This window comes from Camelus ferus, chromosome 2 (assembly GCF_009834535.1).
Source record: "Camelus ferus isolate YT-003-E chromosome 2, BCGSAC_Cfer_1.0, whole genome shotgun sequence".
Taxonomy (NCBI): Eukaryota; Metazoa; Chordata; class Mammalia; order Artiodactyla; family Camelidae; genus Camelus; species Camelus ferus.
Window position 1 is genome coordinate 7,752,908 of NC_045697.1, and position 23,685 is coordinate 7,776,592.

The 23,685-nt window shown below is 39.8% G+C and overlaps 1 long non-coding RNA gene across 1 annotated transcript; it reads right to left on the reverse strand.

The window, feature by feature from the left end:
- Positions 1-504: 504 nt before the first annotated feature.
- LOC116667103 lies at positions 505-14,055 on the reverse strand. Its single transcript, XR_004323864.1, has 3 exons — positions 13,987-14,055; positions 13,714-13,771; positions 505-836 (listed from the first exon to the last, which is right to left on the reverse strand). It is a non-coding gene; the product is annotated as an uncharacterized LOC116667103 (long non-coding RNA).
- Positions 14,056-23,685: the final 9,630 nt, after the last annotated feature.

The window sequence follows — 23,685 nt, forward strand, 5'->3', positions numbered from 1 at the left end:
GAGCTTAGACTTATCCTGAATTTGCTAAATAGATCTTTTATGCCTTCATTCAAATCGTATTAAATTCTCAAGAGAACAAAGCCAAGGATGATGTCTGAATTTTTCCCCTAAAACACTCTTGTTTATTTATGATTAAAGGATTGTCAAATCACCTTCAAATAAAATAAAAATAATACCCGGCTTTCACTTCACTATGTTAGCTCTGTGATAAAATATTTACTTACTCTATCCAAACAGGGCACTGGAGTTTGGCAAGACTTGCCCTTCAATGGTCCATTCAGTCCTGCAGTGATCATTAATTCCACTCAATCGGCATCCATTCAGTTATTGGATATTTCTCAAGTACCTAATTAGAGGCATCGCATATGCTAAGCATTTAAATACAACATCTATTTAATTGCCTTCTTTAGATGGTGCAAAAAACCTGTAATATCTAATATGAATTATGTTCTTCCCTTTAACAATTGGGGACAGTTTCTCACCTTTATAGCTCCTGGCTCTTCTCTCTTCCTTTAGGATTCTCAATGTGCAATGACAGTTGCTCAGATATCACATTGGCAGGTTCCTTCAGCATCCAGAGATGTGATTCCTGACAGCTGTATATATTAATGGGTAAGCGCAGATTTCCCGTAACAGTGGCATTCAGAACCATCACGTTCAATGACACTCCCTATCACTGGGTGCCAAAGAATCCAATCAGCAATATCTCCATGATAGCTTTGATTCATCCCAGAGTGATTTTGAATTACTTATGATGGGTTCTCTTAAATCTCTAATTCACCGTCATGGCCATGTAGTTTGTTTTGACATAATATTTGTTGCTGGGGAGGGAGGACCTGGCAAGAAAAGTGTAATTCACACGTGACAAGTTGAAATAGGTTGTCAACAGGTTTTTACAAAGGTGCTGTCAAGCATAATTGGAAGCAATGTGGAAGAGCTGCTGATTCCTGGGAACTGACATCTGTAAAGAGGCTACTTGTCAATCTCAAGCCATGTGTCTCTGCTAGAGAAAGAAAGGACACATTTTCCTATAAGGAAAAAAAAAAGCTTTTAAGGGAGCGGGAGAGGGCCTGGGAAGTCATAGCTATTTTGAGGTCAATTGTTGTAGGCACACAAAACGAAAAGGTCTCAAGGTCACATTGCATCTTTCCATAGGCACATTGATATTGCCATCACCACCATTTCTGCATGGGTGAAATGCATTTTTAGCAACTTTCAAATGACTTTCAAATGACATATAACCATGCACACACACACACATAAATTTTTGGTATATAATTTTGGGCTATAATTGGGAAAACTTTAAACTATACTGAAAATCCCTGGATAGGACAGAAGACCTGAGTGTTTTTACTGCCTTTTCTCCTTGCAATGGGATCTAGGTAAGTCGAGTCACCTCTTTGTGTCTCAGTTTCTTCACCTGTAAAATGAGGGAATTGGATGCAATACATCGAGTTTCCTCCTATTATTTTTCTACTCCTAATCTTTATTTAGTAAATGTTTCTAGGCTAGCTATATAGATAAGTATAGAGATACCTGAATTATATAGGATGTCACATAAGATGTACCCATGTTTACAGTCCCTTTTCAAATAATACATGATCATGAAAGCTCATATGATTCAGAAAGGAAAGGAAGGACAGAAACAAACACAAGAGAGGAAAGGATGTGACAGGTGAAAACAGAAAGAAAGAAGAGAAAGTTTGAAAAGTTATTATGAAATGACCTGCCTCTTAGTAGGAACTTCATGAATATTTAATATATATTTGTTGATTTTGGGTGGTCTTGAGGCTAATAGGAGATGTTATATGTTAGAACAAAACAACATGTTTGAAAGTTCATAAACGTGGGTCGTGAAAAAACAGACTAGAACCTGCTTTAGTGGTGGATTCCTCATTACTATTGAAAGAATTCTGAGGTCCCTCTTAGTACAAGTAGCAACAATGCCATCAAAACATACGGAATTCTCAGTGGATGACTTTTCACTGATAATGGGTAGACAGAGCCCACTTCTTTACCTCAATGTTCAACAAAAAGCAGTCAAAATATAAGCATGCAATGCCATTTTTAGATTTTAATAATAATAATAATATAGGCACATCTTGTTTCACTTGGCATCATTTTATTGTGCTTCACAAATATTCCATTTTTTTTAGATTGAAAGTTTGCAGCAATCCTACATGGAGCAAGTCGACCAGCACCATTTTTCCAACAGCATTTGCTCACTTCATGTCTCTATGTCACAGTTTAATAATTCTAACAATATTTCAAACTTTTTACTGCTGTTGCATTTGCTATGGTGATCTGCGATTGGTGATCTTTGATATTACAATTGTGATTGTTTGGGGACACCGTGAATCTCACCCCCACAGCAAACTTAATAAATGCATGTTCTGACTATTCCACCATCCAGACATCCCCCGTCTCTCTCCCTTTGCTCAGGCCTTCCTATTTCCTGAGACAAAAGTGTATTAAAGTTAGGCCAGTAATAACCAGACAAAGACAATGAGTAAAAGAAGCATCTGATGCCTCTCACTTAAAATCAAAAGCTAGAAATAGGTAAACTTACCAAGGAAGGCATGCTGAAAGAAAATAGAGGCAACAATCTAGGGCTCTCTCACCAAACGTTGATGAGTTGTAATTGCAAAGGAAAAGCTCGTGAAGGAAATTAAAAGTGCTACTGCAGCAAACACACAAATGATTTTTACAAAGCCAGACAGACTTTTTGCTGATACAGAGAAAGCTGGAGTGGTCTGGATAGAAGATCAACCAGTCACAACATTCCCTTAACCCAAAGCCTAACCTAGTGCAAGGTGCTAACCTCTATTCAATTCCGCGTAGGCTGAGAGGGATAAGGAAGCTGCAGAAGAAAAGTTTGAAGCTACCAGGGGTTGGGTCATGAGATTTAAGGAAAGAAGCCATCTCCATAACATCAAAGTGCAAGGTGAAGCAGCAAATGCTGATGTAGGAGCCACAGCAAGTGAATCAGATCTGGATAATTCATGAAAGCAGCTACACTAAACAACAGATTTTCACTGCAGATGAAACAAGTCTTCTACCGCAAGAAGATGCCATCTAGTATTTTCATAGCTAGAGAGGAGAAGTCAATGTCTGGTTTCAAAGCTTCAAAGAACAGGCTGTCTCTCTTGTTAGGGGCTAATGCAGCTGGTGACTTTAAGTTGAAGCCAATGCTCATTCACCATTCTGAAAATCCTAGGGCCCTTAAGAATGATGCTAAGTATTCTCTGCCTGTGCTCATAAATGGAATGAGGCACGGATGACAGCTCAACAGTTCACAACATTGCTTACTGAATATTTTAAGCCCACTGTTGAGATCTAATACTCAAAAAAAAAAGAATCTTTTCAAAAGATGACTGCTCATGGATAAAGTACCTGGTCACCCAAGAATTCTAATGGAGATATACAATGAGATTAATATTGTTTTCATGCCTGCTAACATTACATCTATTTTGCATCCCCTGGACAAAGGAGTAAGTTTGATTTTCAAGGCCATTATTTCAGAGATACGTTTCATAAGACTATAGCTGCTTTAGGTGCTATAGGTTGTTGAAGTTGGGGGTGGCTGTGACAGTATCTTAAAATAAGACAACAATGATGTTCACTGTACTGATTGACTCTTTCTTTCATGGATGAGCATAAGGCTGTAGGTGGCTCTGGGCAAAGTAAATTAAAACAGTCTGGAAATATTTACCATTCTATTTGCCATTAAGAACATTCGTGATTCAAAGGAAGAAGTCAAAATTCCAACATTAACAGGAGTTCGGAAGAAGTTAATTCTAATTCTCATGGATGACTTTGAGGAGTTCTAAACTTCAGTGGAGGGAGTTATTACAGATGTGATAGAAATAGCAAGAGAACTAGAATTAGAAGCGGAGCCTGAAGATATAACTGACTAGCTGCAGATCTCATGATAAAGCTTTAACAGATGAGGAGTTGCTTCTTATGGATGAGCCAAGAAAATGGTTTCTTGAGATGGAATCTACTCCTGGTGAAGATGCTGTGAAGATTGTTGAAATAACAACAGAGGATTTAGAATATTACATAAACTTAGTTGACAAAGCAATAGCAAGTTTTAAGAGGATTGACTCCCATTTTGAAAGAAGTTGTACTGTGGGTAAAATGCTATCAAAGAGCATTGCATGCTACAGAGAACTCATCCATGAAAGAAAGAGTCAATCAATACAGTGAACATCATTGTTGTCTTATTTTAAGATACTGTCACAGCCACCCCCAACTTCAACAACCCTGATCAGTCAGCAGCCATCAACACTGAGACAAGTCTCTCCACCAGCAAAAAGATTACTACTCTCTGACAGTTCAGGTAATGTTTAGCATTTTAAGAATTTTTAATTAAGTGTGCACATTGTTTTCTTAGACATAATGTTACTGCACACTTAATAGACTACAGATAGTGTAAATTTAATTTTATATGCACTGGGAAACCAAAAAAGTCCTGCGACCCACTTTATTGTGAGATTTGCTTTACTGTAGTGGTCTGAAACTGTACTTGCAATGTCTCCGAGGTTGGCCTGCATTACTAAACACCACTCAAGTCCGTGCAGCATTTATCCTTAGCAGATGTGGCTTTTGATGGACACTCTTTCATGCTGTTAGATCCTTTGGTTAGTTTCAGATTTTCTACCCCTGGTAACTGTTTTCTAGTCATAGACCTTTATATAATCTTTAATAGTAACATGCTGAAGACTCTTTAAAAAGGGGGTTAATTTGACTCCCTGATTTGTTAATTGTGCCTGGCTCAAGCATCTAAGATGGCAACGTTTACCATTTGCTCAAACTAGCTACACTGAATGTCGTAAGCCCTAATTCTACATCAGCCATGTCTTGGTTATATATGAGCTTAATAGCAGTCATCAGGTGAACATCTGCTCACTCCTCACTGCGGGGAGGAGGATTGGAGAGGAAGGAGGAGTAAAGAGGTAGGGGAAAGGCAATGAGAAGGATAGGCTTAAAAGTGGAATGTGAACCTCGCTCCATGAAGGGATGTGTGACCAGACTAGTAGTGAGATTAGCAATGGTTACACTTGACACAATGGGATTTTCAGTTCATCACTCCATTGCTTGGTAGTTAATGTGATTTGATTTTCTCTGTTTTATATATTTTAAAAAATACTCACAAATTACAGTTTCTCAGTTATTGCCCTTTAGTGGACATCTATCAGTTTACAGAATGTCCATTTAAAAAAATGGCTATTAGCTTAATCAGCTGCCCGACATGTAATGGGGAACCTGAAAACATTCCTTCCTGTGTGTGACTCAGTAGAAAGTGCAAGTTCACATACTCCACCCAGCTTTCTAATCACTTTTCAGAAGGTCTACTTGCCCAAATGCCATATTTTAGAGGCATAGAGTTGTTGATTTCTAACTTGAGTGCATTCTTCAGGTCTAAACAGTCATATGCTATCCATTCCTTAAAGAAAGAAACATAGATTACCAGGTGTTTGAGGAAAACCAAGCACAAAAAGCTAGAATCCAAATGAAAAACACATTAACACCCAAAAAAACAGATAGTTAATGGACAAAACCAACACTGAGACATGTACACGTTATTTTTCTTACAAATGGAACCATGATATGTGGGGTTTGCAACTTTCCTTTGTTTATTTGGTTTTACCTAACACATGAATGAAGAGCTTGACCATGCTGCAGGCTCCAAGGATTGGCTACTAGTTCTTTGTATTCTGTGGCATAAGGCTATAGATCTTCCATCTTATTCTTGCTCAGCTATTAATTTAAATCCCGTGAGTCTGTGGACAGCCTAGAGATTAGTGTGCTTTGAGGTCGGGTGTCCAACTCTGACCCACATAGTGGTCATCTCTTGATTAAGGATTAGAATAGACTGCTTCCATCACTAGAGGTCTGGATGTAGATCATAAAGACAGAAGGATTTACATTATTGTTTGGAAGATCATATATTATATTTTCTGCTTTAAGACATTTATTTGTTTAAATAATTTCTTAAAATTTTGATTTTTAAATTTTTTTCTTACATCTTTGCCCTCTCTCTATCATCATGACGCCCTGATACTAATATTAACAGCGTGTGTGTATCATTCTTTGCATTTTCCTATGCTCATATAATCATAGACATACACACACATGCACACTCACTGGGCTTGTTAATAGTTTTGCAAAATTATTTTTTATTACATATACCAAACTGATACTATTAACCGTATATAATGTAAAGGAAGTTGCCTTACATAGTTGAAAATATTGTAAATTATGACAGACTTCTGAGAAGGTAATTTGGGGAAATTTATCAAATATTTGAAAATGCCTGTGTCCACCACTGTAGCAATCCTACCTCTAGGTATGTGTTCTAGAAAAACACATATCCAGGGGCCTACAGAGGAGAGAGAGAATACGAGCATAACAAATGCAGCATCATTTCAACAGTGAAAATCATTGACATTGTAGAAGCATCTTAAACGTTCTTCAGTGAAAAAACAGCTAAATAAATTGTGACTCTCCATAAGGTGAGATTCGGCCAGAGCCCGGTTCTGCATTAAGCTCAGCAGGCCCAGTGCCCAGGGCCCACACAAATACTTTCCTTTTAATTTCTTTGAGTATCAGAGAAAATGGATCTAACAATAATTATATAATAATTATTCCATCCTGGATTATATTCATTTTTATACCAGTATAGTCATAAAAGATCATTTATATCACTTTTTTAATGTAAAAGGGGCCCAGGGAGGCAAACTTTGGTAGAGCCCATGAAAGTCGCACTTCAGCTCTGCTTTTAAAAGTAATGATGAATATTTACATAGGCTGCAATGTTAATATTTTCAAGGTAACTTAATAAATTCAAACAGTAGTATTTTGAACAATGTGAATATTATTCTACAAGATATTTTAGAAGACATCATACTTCTATGTGTAAAGTGTATAAATACAAAAGCCACCTGGACGAATGCACATTTAGCTTAAAATAAGAGATGCTTTTGCTAACAGGAGTGGCTTGATGATGTGTGTATGAAGGGAACTTTTAATTTTATTTATGTTCTTAGATTTTTCTTTTAATTATTTTATAGCAAGGTTGTGGGTTTGAGTTACATTATAATAAAAATTCTCTTGAATATACTGTTCTGGTTACTTTCATGCATAAAAAATTGAATCAGAACCTAGTGGTTTAAAGCAACATTTCTTATTATGTTCTCAAATTCTGAAGGTCAGCAAGTTGGACAGAGTACAGCAGAGATAGCTCATCCCGGCTTCATCAAGCTGGGGCCTCAGCTTGAATGGATTAAAGACTGGCCATCGCATGATGGCTGGGGGCTGGAATTATCTGACATGTCTGGTGCCTGGGCTGGGATGAATAGAGGACTCGGCCTGCTGACTATAGAGCATGCATGCGATCTCACCATGTCACTTGGCCTGCTCACACAAGGCTACCCCAGGGCAGTTGGACTGTCTAAACAACAGCTGGGGCTTCAAGCATGAGTGTTCCAATGGATAAAGCAAAAGCCCCATCCATCACCTTTTAGGATCAAGCCTTGGAAATTGCAATGTCGCTTCTGCCATATTCAAAGCAGTCATAAACTGCTGCCTCCATCCCCAAATCTGGATGTTCACATGATGAAAGAGTGTGAGCGATGTTGTCATGGCCATCTTTTACAGATACAGCTAACCACAGGCTGCCCTCTGATCACAAAAATGTACATCCCTCCAATATACAAGATGCATTCATGCTCTGTGCTAAGACTGCTAAAATTTGGTCCCATTATGATGGCATCAACTCCAAGTCTAGAATCCTATCATCAAAGTCAGATCCATATCAAGAGGAAGCCCCCTCCATGTGACAGATCTAGGACACAGTGTCTATTAATGGGAAAAACTGTAAGCTAAACAGCAAAGGAAGCAATCAACCAAATGAAAAGGTGACCCACAGAATGGGAGAAAATACTCACAAACTGTATTTCTGATGAGGGGTTTATATCCAAGATATATAAGAAACTTCTACAACTTAATAGCAAAAATACAAATAATTTAATTAAAATGGGCAGAGAACTTCAATAGCATTTCTCCAAAGAAAACATACAAATGGCCAATAGGTATATGAAAACATGCTCAGTATCACTAATGTTCAGGGAAATGCAAATCAAAAGCACAATGAGATGTCACTTCATGCCTGTTAGGCTGTCTGTTATCGAAAGAACAAGACATAACAAGTGCCACTGAGGAGAAAGTGGGATGAACACTATGCTGTGGGTGGGAATGTAAAATAGTGCAGCCACTTTGGGAAACGATATGAAGATCCCTTTGAAAATTGAAAATAAAACTACCATATGATCTAGCAATCTCACTTTTAACTATATATTCAAAAGAATTGAAATCAGGATCCAAAAGAACTATCTGCAGTCCCAGGTTTATTGAAACATTTTTTATAATAACCAACGTATAGAAAGAATCCAAAAGACCATCAACAGATAAATAAAGACATATATATACATATATATATATATATATCATGGAATATAATTCAGCCTTTAAAAAAGAAGGAAGTTCTACCATTTGCATTTGTGAATTTGAAAACATCATGCTAAGTGAAGCAAGCCATTCACAGGAGGATAAATACCACATAGCTCCACTAGTGTGAGATATCTAAAATAGTCCGACTTATAGAAGTTTTGATGGCTTCTAGGGACTGGGGAAAGTGGGGATTGGGGGGTTGCTAATCAATGTGTATAAAATCACAATTGTATGAGATCCCTAAGCTTAGAGATCTGTCCAAAATAGAGCTTGTAGTAAGATATGCTGTAGTACACGTAAACATTTATTAAAAGGGTAGATCTCACGTTAAGTGTTCTTAACACACACACACAGATCAAAAGAACAGAAGGGAGCTTTGGGAGGTGATGGATATATTTATTACCTTGATGGTGTTGTGGGTGTATGCATATGTCCAAATTCATCAAATTGTCCTTATTAAATATGAACAGATTTTGCTTATCAATTATACTTCAGCAAAGCTGTAAAAAATATATCCATCAAGTTGCTGAAATGCAGAAAAAAAAATTCTATAAACTAAAGAGTGTTGTCTGCCCCCTCACCCCCTGCAACACACACACACGTACACAGTCCAGTGGTGGCGCAGGCCGGAGACAACTTGCCAATTCTTGATCAGGGTCAGTGTCACTCCTTGTTAATTGTTATCCTTGACTCTTAGCTCTGCTATCTGGGGTTTCAGTTCAGATTTCTGAATCAAAGTTCCAATTATTTAAGAAGTGACTCATTTTTTTTAACTAAGTGGCCCCTTCAGCTTACTTCCTGTATATTAAAAAAAAATGGATGTTTCTCTTTATACGAATTGGCCCTTTCAATCCCTTACTCTTAAAAAAAATGGGCTTCGATGTGTATCTATTTATAAGTAACTCTATTAAAAAAAGAAAAGAACACATCTACATACCTCCTTGGGATGGACCCTTTTTTCCCTCCGTTTCCTTTTGAGGCTGCTGGGGAAGATTTAAGATACTTAGAAGCCTTGTGGTGCAAGAGACAGCCTGTGAGGCACACCATTCAGATCCTCAGGGGGCCTGTGCTGATCTGAAAGGATCTAAGAGGCACCCCACCTTACGTATTTCTGAAGTCTTAAAATCATTTTTTAAAATGACACCTTTGGCTTCATTGTTATCCTGAGAGCAGCCTTCATTTTATTTTCGCCCAGAGGCCCTTTTTCACTTGATTTTTTGTTTTGATGTTTTGCTTTGCCTTGTGTTTTTATTTCTTTGGAACCCAGCGAATTCTGGTTTCTTTATAATTCCTATACATTTTGCTTGAAAATTGAGCAGTTTCTTGTTATTTCTCTTTATCTAAATGTCAGCCAACACAGATCAAACAGATTGAATAAATTAGCTGGCTCTTCCCACATTCTTCCTGAACGTTATCTAATCAAACCAGTCTGGATAATTAAGGAATGTTTCTATTCCCACATCACCACAGGAGAAGGTGTTACCAAACTTTTTTACTACACAGAACTACCTTGTTTCCAGCCTCCTATAATAATTCCCCCAATGAATCCCAGCTTTCTCCAACATTCTTCTCAAGGCATTTCCAGATTCTGCTCACTCTCTGATCCAGAGTCAAAGCCATGGGTTTTAGGTTTCTATTACAGCAGCACATCTCACTTTTAGTACCAAATCCTACTTCAATTCTTTGCTTCATAAGTTGACCCAAAACTTAGCAGCTTAAAGCAACCATTTAACTATGTGGATCTGGGGGTCAGAAATTCAGATAGCACACAGGAGGGTGGTTTGTAGACACTAAAGGGAATGATGTTGAGGCTCACAGAAGACTGAAATGGCTGGAGAGGGTGATGTGAGGTTGAAGGTTTGTTCATTAACATGTCTGGTGCTTGGCCCCAGAAGATCAAAGACCAACACTGCCGCCCAGAGCACCTACACTTCCCTTCAGTATGGCCCGGGCTCCTAATAGCATGATGCCTCCAGGAAGGGTGGTCTGCTTCCTCTCCACACACAGTTATTCCAATGCACAAAGCAAAGCTGCATCACCTTTCATGGTCCAGCCTCAGAAGTCACTTACACATCATCATTTCTGGCATCCTCTGTCTATTGATGCTGGTAAGCTCACCCTGATTTAATGGAAGGAGCAAAGACCCCATCCTTGGATCAAAGGAATGGCAAAGGCGCATCACAGAAAGAGCATTCCAGATGGGAAGTATTGTGACAATCTTTGGGAAGAACACCCTGCCACACATGCCACAGCAAAGTATAAATACTAACCTACAAAAAACTAAAACTTCCAGAAGATCCATAAAAGTCCATGTGGAAGTTAAGTTTTTATTTATTCTTAAAAATCACCAATTAGATCCAAGCACAACTGAAACTCCCATTAGCTTCTGTGTGTAGAGTTGAATGGGTTATAATGTAGTGGCTCATAGAATGGATCATGTATAAAAAAGTGTTCTGTGGACTTGGCCACCTCCTGCTCATATTCATCAATTCAGCTCTAGTATCGCCTTGAGGAAACTTTTGCTGCCTCTTTCTGCACTCACTGCTCACCCCGGCAGGGTTTTGCGTCCCTTCCTTTTGTTCCGAGAGCACACCACGTGGGTATACATTGTAACACGCATCACTGGGGATTCGTGATCACAAATCTCCCTGTCCTTCTCCTTCACCCTGTTGTCAACCTCCTGGTGCCTGAGGACTGGACTGTGCCTATTTCTCATTGAATTCCCAGGGTTTATCAAGTGCTTAGAAGACAACACAGTGGGCCATTCTCCTCCTCAAGGATGATAATAACAACAGTGAACTTTTACATTTACACATTCTTGGAGTTAACATGCATGTTATCTGACTTGAAACTCACATGTCAGGATTGATATTCTCCTTTTCACAGATGAGTAAACTAAATTCTGGATAGGTTTTGTTAACTTGTCCTTTATCACTAGACACAATGACAGCTGAGGAGGGACTGCAATGCAGGATTTCTCAATTCTAGCTCAGTCATCATCCTGTTTCTCCTTTCTGCCACTATGAATGATTTAGAAATGATGACTTGTCATGAAGCTACTAAACAGACTCCTGATACAATTCTGATCACACTATATTGTGATTTAGACAAAGCAATATTGATATACTTACCTTGAAGAAACTCTATATAGAATGTCAAGGTAAATAAATATAAAATTTAATTCCCTCCAATTTACAGTAGCTGGATCCCATAAGAAAATAAGATACTGTCTTAAGATTCCATAAAAATTGGAGTTGCATTCAGCAGACTTCAATCTTATAAAACTGAAAATGTAATTATTTAAGTGTACATTCCAAACAAGATATATTTATTCTTATACCACTCTTTAAATATCCTAATGTTTCATATTAAATTGTACATAAAGAAGATACTCACTGATATATAAATTATCCAAATTCTTTATTCAAATATACGTCCACTTATTTCTAAGTTCAGTTGCTTATGTAATTTCTTGAGGAAGGAAATGAATGTTTTTAGTATCATTGGTACTTTCTCAGCATTTCACTATTAATATGAATACTTAGAAATTAGAAGAACAGCATTATGGATTTAAGTCTTATTTTCCTTCACATTTCTAGGTCTGTCCTTCCTAAATTTTAATCATTGACACAAAGGGCACCTTGGAGAGGAGCATACTGATTTTCCTGATGCAATCTCTCTCTCTTTTTTCATCTGTTTCACTACGATAGCTTCCTGACCTTTGAGAACTTCCATTTTCTCTTCTGGAAAACAGGCTAAGACCTACCATTTACATTTTGCATGAATGGGTGGAGTTGAATTTTGACCCCTTCTTCTGGCAAAAAAAAAAAAAAAAAAAAAAAAAGAAAGAAAAAATATGAACACGTGTTTGTTACTAGGCTCCCAGTACCTTAGAATGTGACAGTGTTTGGAGATGGGGTATCTAAAGAGGTCATTAAGTTAATGAGGTCACCAAGGTGGGCTCTAACCCAATGACTTCTGCCCTTATAAGAAGAGATTAGGACACAAAAGTGCAGAGAAAAGAACTTGTAAAGACACAGGGAGGAGGTGACCAGCAACCAGCCAAGAAGAGAGACCTCGGAAGGAACCAATCCTGTGGACACCTTGATCTCAGACTTCTAGCCTCCAGGACTGTGAGACAATCAATTTCTGTGCTTTAAGCCTCCCGGTCTGCGGTACTTAACAGACAGCGCTAGTAAACTAATACAAGAAAGTATAAATTATCCTAAATTTAGGTTTAAATTGATAACAGCACAGCCAGCAAGGTTGAAGGTAAGTTTTCTCACATTCTGTCTCTTCCTGGAATCTCTTCCTTGGAGTTCCAAGAACAGAAGAGCCATCGGCATTTTGCTCAGATTTGCACACCATGTCTTCTTCATCTCTTCAAAATCATGATAATTATTTTTTTCATTTTTTTTTCTTCTAATGTTTCCCTAAATTAAAACCTATCAATTTCAGGTCCCACTAAGATCTTTCCAGCCTAGCAACATTAGTCGTTGCCTGTGTGAGACTGCCAATGAAATTGATACATGCTTCTTACTGTAATAGGCATATTTACCTCTTGGTGAGTGTGTATTTATCCTCCAAATGTTAATGAGTCTTATGCATCTCCCTTTCCAGGGAGACTGTAATTTCACACACAGTCTACAGATGCACAAGGAGGAAAAACCACCTTTCATGCTGGTCACTGCACTTAATTTTCTAGTGCCTCTGAACAAGCAATTCCAAAAGCCAGGTGGCTTGTGCTGCCCCACAGCAGAAGTGATTGCTTTCCCACTGTCTGACTTGAGTAATGTGCTAATAGAAAACCTGAGTTATGGATCTCCAGAACCAGGACAATAATAAAATCATAATGATATTGTTAGCAATCTGGCCCCAGTGCTGGTTCTTTCTCCCAGAGAAACACTGTCACAGAAATAGAAAACCTCATCAATCACAAAAATCACACGAGAGGCCAGCCAACCGGCTTAAATTTACACACAACGTTGCAGATGAGACTGAATTTCACGGCTGGCGAGCGGTTTCTCTTAGAAAAGCCCAATTAGTGCACGAATTGGTGTGGCTGCGCCTCTCTGAGTAGATCCTGGGAAGTATGAACCAAAGTGACTTTGACAAGGTTGCACAGGTATTAAGAGGTAGGACCAAGATGAGAGCTCGGTTTTCACGTCAAGCCCACGCTGCCTCTCTGCTGGCACTTACGTCTTATGCTCTAGGGGCTCAGTGTGTGGCCAAATCCAAGGTTCTGCTTCCTCAAAAACTGTAAGCAAACAAGAAAAACAAATGAATATCTAAGTGCATGTATTAGTCAAACAACCCAGCTAGCCAGCCAAAATTAACTAGTATGCCCTTGAGTCTTAAACACCCTCTTACCCCTTACAACTACGTAATCAATACCAACAGACAATGATTTTGCAGCTTGAAGAACAAGAGAAAGCCAGATATCCAAGTTTCCAAGTAGTAAGCGCTACCTACCGTACTAGCTTCAGATGGAGCACGCACTCAGGAGATGCACACTCTACCACTCATAGTGCTGTTGTTGTCTTCACTGTGGTTTTTTCAAACTCATATCTAATCCATCAGAGTAGCCAATTAGAATTCCTTAGACAGTAGACTCATACTTGAACCACTTCCAAAATGAATGAGTCAAGTGGAACCTCTTTCGACATGACTACCAATAAAACCAAATCATGCTGACAGTGTTTGGCTTTCTCAAAACATGGACCAATTTTAGGGAAAAAAAAAAAAAGATTCCATCCGTAGTAAGTAATTTTTAAAAGCAATTCGTAACTCATGCATTTACTTCAAATCTGAAATTTTTATTCGATAAATATTCATTGAATGCCTGCTTCATGCCAGATCATGTTCTACCTGCTGTGGGCTGTAAATAAAAATCCTATGTTCATAGTCTGGTAGGAAAAGTTAGACAATAATAAAAAAGGGAACAAAAATGTAGAATGTTGTAGTTAAAGTGAATTAGAGTGGGGGTATAGGGAAAACCATGCTGTGGGTGAAGGGACAGTGTTCTTGCTATGGTTTTTAACTGTTCTTTTATTGAGTTATAGTCATTTTACAATGTTGTGTCAAATTCTAGTGTAGAGCACAATTTTTCAGTTATACATGAACATACATATATTCATTGTCACATTTTTTTTCTCTGTGAGCTACCATAAGATCTTGTATACATTTCCCTGTGCTACGCAGTATAAATCTTGTTCATCTATTCTGCATTTTGAAATCCCAGTCTATTTTAATGAGGGCGGTCAGAGAAACCCTCACCACAAAAGCGATATTTGGGCAGGAACCTTAAGGAATAAGAAATGAAATTATATTGATATCTGAGCCCAGAGTGTTCCAGATAAAGGACAGGTCCAGAGCTAAAGCTCTGAAATGATGCAGTCAGTGGGCTCAAGGCTTATCAGGGAGTCAGTATGGTCAGAGGGTGGAGGAAAGAAGGGATTAAGAGGGGATGACTTTCAGTTGGACAGGGAATGCTGTAAATAATTTACATCCTTGTAAGCTAGTTGTTAAGAATGTGGGTGCCATTTTGGGTGGAAAAATAACATGATTTCTTTGTTTAAAGGATCACTCTGCTTCCGTGTTCAAAATAGACTACATGGGACAAAATTGGCAGGAAGGAGACAGTTAAAACATATCACCCAGGCAAGGGGTGCTGGTGGCTTGAACAAGGACAACAATGATGTTGGCAAGAAGTGGTTGGATTTTGAATTTATTCTTGAAGGCAGAACCAACACACTTTCCTGCCAGATTCAGTATGAAATATAAAAGAAAGAGAGGTGATAGGAATGATGCCAAGTTTGTGATCAACTAGAAGAATGAATTTGTCATTTATTGAGAGGAGAAACCCTGGGGGAGGGGAATTTACTGGAGGAGTAGAGAGATAAGGAAACACATGTTCTCACAAAGTATTTTGAGTCAATGGGTCTAGGTTTAGGAACGGTTTTGGTGAAAATAAGATGAGATTAGTTTTAAAAAGTTTACTTGGCATATGTTGAAGTTCTGAAAGAAGCTTCTTGGAATAAATTACGCTTGAGCTAAGGTACAGAGGATTAGTAGGAGCTATGAAAGTGGAGAGGAGGATGGTTTAAAGGATCTATGGAGAAGTCTAATGGGTGCATGGCTGGGAGCAGGATAAACCACTGCACACCAAAACACAGTCTGCCACAGAACTTGCTTTGAAAAAGTGAATTTGTTCCATTGCAACCGATATATTAAGGAACTGTTTGAGCATGACTGAATTTTGATTTTCTTATCTGTGATTTTTGTCCATGAGGAACACTGGTGAACACAGAAAACCACATCTCACTGCACCGAGCTGTGTGGAAATACACAAAATGCACACATGCAACATCTTAAACACCAACAGCCACCTCAGTCCAAATGGAGTGCCGTGGACCACATGCACCCTTCCACATCCGGTGTGACAGCTTTCCCTCCAATTCCAGGCAATTCTCCTCCCCCGACCCCTCCTTTGCAGTTGTTCACAATCTGCACCCTTCTCGTCCTCACACTCGTAAACACACTTCAGGTCTCTGTCAGGGTCAAGTTCCATTTCTTTTGTAGCACGTATGCATTTCTTAACCATTTGGCAGGTGTAAAACTGTGTTCCCATTTGTATTGGTTTCTATCTCCTTTTTGTGTGTCCCAAATGAAATGTTCAAATTTTCTCTGCCCCTGGCTCCATAAGCCACGTTGTTTTATTGCATAATTTTGCACAGTGCCATGATTGTTAAGAATGCACATATCATGTAATAGCAGAACTGACTGAAGCTGAAGGAAAGCCAGGTGCTTTGGGAGCGTGGAACCGTGCAGGGAAAGGATGGAAAGCGAGGGAAGGGGAAGAGCTGAAAGATGAAGTGGGGAGCTCGGACTGTCCAGGTCATCAAGGGTCTTGGAAGACGGTGTCCATTGTTTGACTTTGTCATGAAGTTGATCATAAACCATGACAGACATCATACTTATAATTTAGAAAGCTCTCATGGAGCATGGAGATTGGGTAGGAGGAGAGTGAGGCTACAGTTAAGACTCTCAGTGAGGAGTGTGTTTCTTCAATATGGGCTGGACGAGATGGAGACTTGGTCGATGACAGCACAGATGGACAGAAGTGGACTAGGCAGATCAAGTTCTGCTGATTTCTACACTCATCAACAGTTTATCTGGAATATGTCCACAACTATGTGGTACTCTAGAACGAGCAAAACTGTCAAATAAGAGTCAGAGCTCTGACTTACACTACACCCCCCGGGTATAGATGGATTAATGCATGAGATGCGCTGGGTGGGCAAAGAATATCCCTCCTGTGGCTCTGACAACAGCCCTGCAACCTCCTTAATCCCTTCTATGGTTTCCCTTTCCCTGAGCAACCCTGGTGCAAAGCATCCGATGAGATCCATAGCTCCCAAACTCCATCACACCATTTTTAGGTTTCATAAAATTAGACTTTGAGAAGTTCTTTCAGGAAAGTTCCTTAATCCTTCAGTCAGCATCATGATGCCATTTTAATGAGCACAGAGTGGATTTAGCCATGGAATTAAGATGCTTGAATGGCTTGGTTTCAGCCCACACTTTATCAAACCCACATCACATTCCCTGCAGTCTAACTGCACCTATTTCAGAGAATCAAAGATAACCTTTTTTTTTTTTTCTTCCTGTCTTTCTTTCACTTTCAAGGCAGGAGTAAAAGGGAAACACTGACCATCCCATCACCTTCTTAGGCTCTGATTCAAAAGTGCCCCTACAGTTTAGAGTAAGACCTCAAAGCAGAGATTCAGTATTCAATGCTGTGATCCTACCCGTGTCTCATTCCAGACGAAATTACTTTTTGGGAATCTCTTAAGCCCCTCACCCATTTCATATTCCAAGCAATTTCCTCTCCCAGTGTCCCTAGAATGCAACCGAATGTTTTGATTCTGTAGACCTGTTCCATAAGCAAGGCTGTGTGGAGAAAACACTTTCATCAGAGTGCAGAGACTGAGCTCCGGGAACATCACTCCAAGCAGAAGAATTGCCCGATGGCCAAAGGTAGGGTGTGGGGCTCCAGGGACGGGGCTCCGGCTTGAATATCCTGTTCGTTTCTCTTCTTCTCACGGTAATTCTAGGGCATGCTTAGAGCCTGACTTCATCTGCCGCGGCATTTTATTATTTGATTATGCTCAGGTAAGCTAATTACTAGTAAGAAGGTAATGAAAACCTGAAGCCGGCAGTTAAGTGGCAGCGAGCAGTTCAAGCGTAATGGGGGTTTTAAGTGTTTTCATTTTCCTCCCATTTTGCACATTGTGAAGAGCCATCTCCTGCTCCTCTGTCTAATGCCCTTAAAATCAGGAATTCATGCAAAGGAAAAATCATCAGGCCAAAAGCAGTCCTTTCTGCCAGCATGCCAAAGGACACTTTTTCAGCGATTCGGGACTGATGCTCAGCTAAGTTTTATTTCTTTGATGTGTTTGCTTGATTTATTACTGAAGCTTATGATACTCGGCCTAAGGGGATTTAAACAGAACTTAACATATACAAATAACTATCTTTCCAGCCAGAAAAATCCTACAGTCCTAGAAAAAGAAGTCTGCTGTGCCCTGCATGACGATTGGATGACTGTGGATTAGGATCCGAGTCTAGCTCAGGGAATAGCTTTCAGACTCAAGTCTGCAGTGGGATCAGGAGAAAAGAGACTAGAAGATCTGAGAGGCCTCTGTGTCTCCTCTGAAGCTTAGGGGGTAAGGGGAGTAGGTGACAGGACACTAGGGAGAGGGTGGGACCGGGACACGCAGGGTCCAGTCGCCCTCACTGTAGTGGGCAACATGCAGTTACGATGTGATGCAGGGGAAGCGGTTTGGCTCTCACAATGGGAAGTGCTTGAAGACGGTAATGAGTAAACAAGGGGAAACCAGTTTAGAAAAAAATAGTCTAGAAAGAAAAGCTTATCTGTATGATAATTTTCCTAGGGCTGCGGTAACAAAGAACCACACACTGCATGGCTTAAACAACAGAAACTGGTAGTCTCAGAGCTGCGGAGGCTGGAAGTCTGAGATCAAGGTGTCAGCAAGGCTGTGCTCTTACTACCAGGTCCAGATTCGTTCTGCTCACTGCATGACAGGCCAATACATTGGGAGCCAAGATGTTGGGACAAGGAATACTGACTTTACTCAGAAAGCCAGCAGATCAAGAAGATGGGGGACTAATGTCCTGGAGAACCGTCTTCTCCAAAGTCAGAATTCAGGCTCCTTTTATGCTAAAAAGGGAAGGGGGCGTGATCGGTTGTTGCAAACTGCTTGGTGTTGGAATCCATTGTTCTTGCAGCTGTCCACGTAGGTCAGGTCGTGGTGTCCCTGTAAACCTCCAACTGAAACAAATGTGATTTTCTAACCTGCAGCTTTCTATGAATGGAAAAGTGTTAATACGCTTAGAAGTCAGAGCCTTGAGAATGGGCTCTCCTGTATAGTTCAGGCTCTAGGCAACATTCTTTTACAAAAGGTTCAGAACCAGCATGATTAAGCCCAGGAAACAGAGCACAGGGTTAGAGCCAAAGGAACAGATATAATATGGAGTCAGATTTGTTCTTTTCTATTATACTGTCTCTGAAGGTGACAGAGAAGGATCTGATCCAGGCCTCTGTCCTATTTTCTGCTGGTTTGTTAGCAGCAACCTTTGGGGTTCTTTAGCTTGATGCATTCTCTTGTTTCCTGCATGTGTGTGTGTGTGCACGCGCACATGTGTACAAATTTCCCCTTTTGCTAAGGACACCAGTCACATTAGATAAAAGGCCCACCCTGTTCCAGTATGACCTCATCTTATCTAATTACATTTGCAATCACCCTGTTTCCAAATAAGGCCGCATTCTGAGGTCCTGAGGGCTGGCCCTTCAACATATGAATTTTTGTTTGAGTACAAAATTCAACCCATGACATAATGTGTTTCATAAACAAAATCACAAGACAATTAGACAGTGAAGAAGGAAAGTCCAAAAATGCATTTTCTTTTAGAGAAAGGAAAAAAAAAATAGAAGACAAGATGAAGGAAAGTAGGAAGGAAGGAAGAAAAAAGGAGAGAGAGGAATCAAGGGATTTAAGATAGATTTTTTTTTTTAGTTTATTTTAATAATTGAGAAACTCAGCATAAGGATGGATGTGATGGGTCATAACCACAGTGTGATTAGTCACAATTCCCTGTGAGATATAAAGAGGGGTGGCAAACTCAAATGTCCAATGCTGGTCCAGATCCCATCTCCTTATTCCATCAACATTACTGCTAGGCATCTGAGACCAAAGACGGGCAAAGCTTGAGTGATGCAAAAATACAAAACAATGAAATACATGCATTTAGGAGAAGTGAGTTGGAAGCAAGCTCTGGTCACAGCCCCACTGGGGTGGGAAGAAAAGAGAAAGAGACTAGGAAGCAGCATTCATTAAAGGGCTTTCTGCGACAGCCAATTTACAGAAATACTTCTTGTCTCTGTTTCACCTTCCCCCTCTCCTGCCCGCTCACTCCTACCTTCTTTCTTTTATTAAATGGTTTTCTTCCCTTGCCTGGCACCACTCCGGCGATAAACAGCACAAAGCTCTGTCCTCAGGAAGCTGACCAGAGTAGTGTTTATTTCCCCCATTTCCCAGGAGAGAAACTGAGGGTTGGAAAGTGTAGGCAGCACCGCCAACCTCTTGCTTCAGAAGACACAGGATGTGGATTTCGTAACTTTGTTGCTCTTCCAAAGACCCGACCTCAGCGCCTCTCCTGGAGAGAGTAGAGCTCAAAGCAGGAAGTTTGGTAGAGAAATGGCCTGGGGTGTAAGTTTCCATGGGCAGGCAAGGGACAAAGTTACCCCTAAGTGGTTCTTTATATTCTTCCTCTTTTTGTTTCAACTGAAGAAAAAGCATCTTTGGTTCGAGGGAGATCAGGATATCAGAGGGGTTTTCTGAGAGGACGATGTGAAGCTGGGTGTCCAGGATTGGCTCCAGGTTTAAGAAAGAAGGTAAATGAGGATTTTGTTTTCCCTTCCTGGTAGTCAGTCCAGCTCATCCCTCGAGCAGGGAAGCAGGAACTTCACGCATTTGACTTTCAAAAGGACTGGATGGATATACTGCAAACTGTGGGGAGGTTGGGAATGGAAATAAGGTAGACCAGGGTAATTTGTAATTTTTAAACTATATATTTTTAGATAATTTTATACGGAACATGATGATGGATATAAAATAAGAAGAAATTCCTATATACTTGCTACTATTTTTTGTATGACAATGACTGTCTTATGAATTGAAATGGTGAATAAAGATGGAATCTATAACTGATGACTGTAAAAAAAAAAGTGGTATCTATAATGTGTGTACATATCCATGTATATATACATATGTATACATGTATGCATGTGTATGTGTGTTTACATAAAATTCTGCCACCAAGTGTCCCTTGGAAGTCTGGGTCCTTAGTAAATTTCCATTGGATAGTTCTGAATCTCCTTTTTTTATCTTGGCTAACTAATTTACTCACTTTCTAAGGAAATGGAAATTTGAATTAGTGTCTATAGCTGTTGTCCACAGGGTCACCACACTGCTTATGAGTGTGAATGCTGCTCTAGAGGAAGATGTCAAGGATGCTGCTATCTGGATTTAGGATAACATAACTCCAACACGCTTTAGACAGAACACAGTCCAAATGCCCTGCTGATCTGGAAGGCTGACCACCTGTCTTGTTGATGCATTAGGCTCCCCACGTCTTTGCTCTTCTAGGATTGCTTTATCTTCTATCGCATTTCAACTCCCACCACCAAGATGAGATGCAGGAGCAGAGGAAGGGAATGGGCCAGAGGACAATGTGCGTAGAACACGCTCAGGGTCACCCCACCCCTCTGATTCTCCCTCATTGCGTTTGAACTATGTTCAGCATCTGGTCCGTCAGGATGAGTTCTTACTGGGGAAAGTTATTTTGTTTGTTGACTTTTTGTTTTCAGTGGCTCTCCAAGATGGTTCTAGACTATCTGAAAACTAAATTTAGATCCAAACTGAAAGAGAGAAGACAGAAAGAAAGAACACTGTATAATTTGAGGAAAAAGCAGGTGTTTTAAAGTCAGACTGACATGGGATCACACCCTGGTCCATCTGTTTGTTAACTGTGTTAACTGTTTTAAAATGGAGAAAGTATCAAACAGGGTACCTGTGCAATAAAAAATGTTATCATATATATTAGGAACCCAGGAACATGGATGGGTCAATAATTTTTAATACAATGCTTTTTTTTATTATTTAGCCAAATTAATTGGCTTGATGTTGTATTCTTAAAGTTACACATGTTGGCATTTACCAGTGTTGGTTTATAATTTAACTTCTTCTGGTGGAAAGGTGTCAAGGAGGAGAGGTGAGTGTGATAGAAACTGCAGGACAAATGGGAACCTCAAGGAAAATTTATTTTACTATCATGAACACGATGAGGATGATTCTCAACCAACATGCCAATTTTAATATAAAAGGGAATGTGCTTGTAAAGAAATTCAATCTCACCTTTTACTAAAATAAGAAGTTAAAAAATAAATAAGCACTCACTACTTAGGTTAAAAAAAGCCTTCATCCAACAGCATGACACCTATATAAAACTTATAATAGTTTATGGATAACATTTTCCATGAACAAATCCTTTTATGCTCTGTAAATGCCCTTTAAGGCAGGTACATCTATACTGGCTGTAGCTATACTGCATATAAAACTATAAAATACAATTGAGAAATAGAAAGCTCAGAGAATTTAAAGAATTGGACCAAAGTCATCCATGTAGTAAACTAAGGAAAGAACACAGGTCCCTTGGGGTCATTCTTCTGTATTTGTAATACTACCTTAGTAACCCTTATTGAGCAGGTGTGATACTGAAGTGTCAAATCAGTTACACTGGACCGTTTAGACCGTGAAGATACTGGACTGTATCTGGTTTGCTCACCATTTTATCCCCACCTCTAAGCACAATGCCAGGTGTATAAGTGCTTAATAAATATTGATTGAATTGATGAAATAACAAGATTGTTACTAGGTCAGCTTGTTGGGGGCACGAGTTATACTTCAGAAGCTATCAAAATTGCCTGTAAGTGTGAGCACATTAGGAACACTGACTCTCAGGAGGCAACAGTTTGAGAGCAGGTCATTTTGAACTTCGGCAGGGGGTAATTGTGTGTGTGTGTGTGTGTGTGTGTGTGTGCCTATGCAAAAGGAAGGGGCAGCGGTACTGAGAAATTAGGATGAGGGTCTAGGGATTATAGAACACAGCCCAAAAGACAACTTTAATATAAATAAAATAGCCTTACTATAATCCAACCTTTAAGTTAGGTTGGGAATTGCGCTCTACCAGATATCTTGCATATGTTTGGGATCAGGTAATATTAGGGCAAAGGTACAGGATGTTTAGTGATCCTTTAGTCAAGGGGTCAGCGAACTATGTCCCATGAATGAAAGTGGCCCACCTCTTGTTTTTGTAAATAAGGTTTTACTGGAACACAGCCACGTGCATTCCGTTAAATATTGTCTGTGAGTGTTTTCACCTGAAACGGTGAACTGAGTAGTTGCAGCAGAGAATGTATGGCCCACAAAGCCTAAAATATTTGCATCAAAATGTTTGTGGACACCTGAGCTAGTCCACACCCCTCATTTAGCCAATCCTGAGCCTGGGCCCCTGATGGATGGGTGGCAGGGCCTGCTCAAAGTGACAGTCTTAGAGGCAGGCTGGACCAGAACCTGAGTCTCTTCACGGCCACCTTCCTTTGCCACAATGCATCCCATCAGCCTATTCTAAAGAGTGACGCCGCTTCACAGTTACTTTCACTTTGCTATAAAATACAATAAAATCCACCGATTTTATTCCATGTGTCTATGGTTTCTATTGCCTATGCAAAGCCCAGCATCTTCCAGCTGCTTTGCAACATCAGCCACACGAGAGCACCTAGGACCAGCGATCCCTCCAGGGGAGGCCGCAACACCGTTAACTGGGCGTATGGAAGCTGAGGTGAGAACTGGCACAAAGCTGCACAAAATTTCACAGAAAATTGATGTGAGAAAAATGAGGCTTCAGCAATAACTCAAAGGCCGATTGTATTCAGATGCCAGCTGGATATTCTCCTTCAGTGGGTCTTCCATAAGCATGAACAGCAGACACACACTGCTCAGTGGTGTGCCCCAGAGAATGGGAGGG